This window comes from Scyliorhinus canicula, chromosome 12 (assembly GCF_902713615.1).
Source record: "Scyliorhinus canicula chromosome 12, sScyCan1.1, whole genome shotgun sequence".
Classification (NCBI taxonomy): domain Eukaryota; kingdom Metazoa; phylum Chordata; class Chondrichthyes; order Carcharhiniformes; family Scyliorhinidae; genus Scyliorhinus; species Scyliorhinus canicula.
In genome coordinates, this window is record NC_052157.1 from 72,436,749 (window position 1) to 72,440,385 (window position 3,637).

A 3,637-nucleotide genomic window follows, 5' to 3' on the forward strand; every position below is an offset into this window, starting at 1 on the left:
GTAGACCATGGTCGCGACTTCATGTTGATTTTTGCAGGCCCGTTAATGGGTTCGATGTTTTTTTTTGTGATGGTAGACGCCCATTCTAAATGGCTGGCTGTCCGCAAAATGAACTCGGCAAATATAACGGCAACCATGGAAAAACTTTGCACCTCGTTTGCAACACATGGTATCCCGGAGGTGTTAGTTTCAGATAATGAATCGGTTTTCACCAGCCGGGACTTCACAAAATTCATGAAGTCAAATGGAATTTGGCAGATAAGGACGGCCCCATACAACCCGGCATCGAATGGGTTGGCAGAGAGAGCCATCCAGACCCTAAAAGCCGGGTTGAAAAAAACAGTCAGCAGCATCAGTGGACACTAGACTGTCCGCTGACTATACAATTACAGGACAACACCACATGACACAATGGGTATAGCACCGATGGAGCTGCTCACGGGCAGGCGACTCCAAACAAGGCTGAGTCTACTATTCCCAAATTTATGCGGAAGAGTAGAATGACACCAAGAGGCCCAATGCAGGGGCCATGACAACACTCGCCGAGAAAGGCAGTTCAACGTAGGTCAGAAATGATGCCAATGGCCCCACATGGGTAGCAGGAACAGTCAAGGCCAGGGCAGGACCTGTGTCATATGAGATACGTGTGGGAAAACTGTAATAAAGCACCTGGATCAGGTGCGGGCCTCGTTTTGTTTCGTTTCCTCCGGAGCTGACTCAGACCAGTGTACCAAGGACCGTGGAGAGTCCTCCCCGACAAACTATTCACGCCCCTTCAGCACCACTAGTGAGGACATCGGACCCGGACATGGACACAATAGATGATGCCACAGCTGTCCCCCTGCCACCGGAGGAAAGGGGTGAACCACCCCTCAGGCGCATTCATTGGTAAAGACGTGTGCCTAGCCGTTATACATCCCCCCCCCCCCCCCAAGTCGGAGGCCGAAGTGGAGGATCCGGACCTGGTGCAGAGCGAAGCAGGAGATCCGTGAGTCACGAGGACCATGGGGGCTCCTTGGACTTTGTGGGGGGAGGGGTGTAATGACTCAGGCCACACCTTTGAGATTGGCCAATTAGAATATGAGTTCCCTGATTAGTGGCCCAATCAGGGCACCCCTTTATCTGTACATAACGGAGTGTCAGATCCTCGGCACTCCCAGTGTAGATAGTGAGCCGAATGCACCTGGTTGCTCGACTGTTGGTTTTGTAAACATAATTAATTCTGATGAAGGGACTTCTGCCTCTGTGAACTTATTACAGGAGGGTTGGAGGGGCTGGAGTAGGTTACACAGGTAGGGAGGGTTGTAGGGGCTGGAGCAGGTTACAGAGACAGGGAGGGTTATAAGGGCTGGAGGAAGTTAGAGATAGGGATGTGTTTAGGGGTTGGAGGAGATTTCAGAGGTAGGGAGGGTTGTAGGGGCTGGAGCAGGTTACACAGGTAGGGAGGGTTGTAGGGGCTGGAGCAGGTTACACAGGTAGGGAGGGTTGTAGGGGCTGGAGCAGGTTACACAGGTAGGGAGGTTTGTAGGGGCTGGAGCAGGTTACACAGGTAGGGAGGGTTGTAGGGGCTGGAGTAGGTTACAGAGACAGGGAGGGTTATAAGGGCTGGAGGAAGTTAGAGATAGGGATGTGTTTAGGGGTTCGAGGAGATTACAGTGGTAGGGAGGGGTGTAGGGGCTGGATCAGGTTGCACAGGTAGGGAAGGTTGAAGGGGCTGGAGGAAGTTAGAGATAGGGATGCGTGAAGGGGTTGGAGATTACAGAGGTAGGGAGGGTTGTAGGGGCTGGAGCAGGTTACACAAGTAGGGAGGGTTGTAGGGGCTGGAGCAGGTTACACAGGTAGGGAGGGTTGTAGGGGCTGGAGCAGGTTACACAGGTAGGGAGGGTTGTAGGGGCTGGAGCAGGTTACACAGGTAGGGAGGGTTGTAGGGGCTGGAGGAGGTTGCACAGGTAGGGAGAGTTGTAGGGGCTGGAGCATGTTACACAGGTAGGGAGGGTTGTTGGGGTTGGAGGAGATTACAGAGGTAGGGAGTGTTGTAGGGGCTGGAGCAGGTTACACAGGTAGGGAAGGTTGTAGGGGCTGGAGGAAGTTAGAGATAGGGATGTGTGAAGGGGTTGGAGGAGATTACACAGGTAGGGAGGGTTGTAGGGGCTGGAGCAGGTTACACAGATAGGGAGGATTGTAGGGGCAGGAGCAGGTTACACAGGTAGGGAGGGTTGTAGGGGCTGGAGCAGGTTACACAGGTGGGGAGGGTTGTAGAGGCTGGAGCAGGTTACACAGGTGGGGGGGTTGTAGGGGCTGGAGCAGGTTACACAGGTAGGGAGGGTTGTAGGGGCTAAAGCAGGTTATACAGGTAGGGAGGGTTGTAGGGGCTGGGGCAGGTTACACAGGTCGTGAGGGTTGTAGGGGCTGGAGCAGGTTATACAGGTAGGGAGGGTTGTAGGGGCTGGAGCAGGTTACACAGGTCGGGAGGGTTGTAGGGGCTGGAGCAGGTTACACAGGTAGGGAGGGTTGTAGGGGCTGGAGCAGGTTACACAGGTAGGGAGGGTTGTTGGGCTGGAGCAGGTTATACAGGTAGGGAGGGTTGTAGGGGCTGGAGCAGGTTACACAGGTAGGGAGGGTTGTAGGGGCTGGAGCAGGTTACACAGGTAGGGAGGGTTGTAGGGGCTGGAGCAGGTTACACAGGTAGGGAGGGTTGTAGGGGCTGGAGCAGGTTACACAGGTAGGGAAGGTTGTAGAGGCTGGAGCATGTTACACAGGTAGGGAGGGTTGTAGGGGCTGGAGCAGGTTACACAGGTAGGGAGGGTTGTGGGGCTGGAGCAGGTTACACAGGTAGGGAGGGTTGTAGGGGCTGGAGCAGGTTATACAGGTAGGGAGGGTTGTAGGGGCTGGGGCAGGTTACACAGGTCGTGAGGGTTGTAGGGGCTGGAGCAGGTTATACAGGTAGGGAGGGTTGTAGGGGCTGGAGCAGGTTACACAGGTCGGGAGGGTTGTAGGGGCTGGAGCAGGTTACACAGGTCGGGAGGGTTGTAGGGGCTGGAGCAGGTTACACAGGTAGGGAGGGTTGTTGGGGCTGGAGCAGGTTATACAGGTAGGGAGGGTTGTAGGGGCTGGAGCAGGTTACACAGGTAGGGAGGGTTGTAGGGGCTGGAGCAGGTTACACAGGTAGGGAGGGTTGTAGGGGCTGGAGCAGGTTACACAGGTAGGGAGGGTTGTAGGGGCTGGAGCAGGTTACACAGGTAGGGAAGGTTGTAGAGGCTGGAGCATGTTACACAGGTAGGGAGGGTTGTAGGGGCTGGAGCAGGTTACACAGGTAGGGAGGGTTGTGGGGCTGGAGCAGGTTACACAGGTAGGGAGGGTTGTAGGGGCTGGAGCAGGTTACACAGGTAGGGGGGTTGTAGGGGCTGGAGCAGGTTACACAGGTAGGGAGGGTTGTAGGGGCTGGAGCATGTTACACAGGTAGGGAGGGTTGTTGGGGTTGGAGGAGATTACAGAGGTAGGGAGGGTTGTAGGGGCTGGAGCAGGTTACACAGGTAGGGAAGGTTGTAGAGGCTGGAGCATGTTACACAGGTAGGGAGGGTTGTAGGGGCTGGAGCAGGTTACACAGGTAGGGAGGGTTGTAGGGGCTGGAGCATGT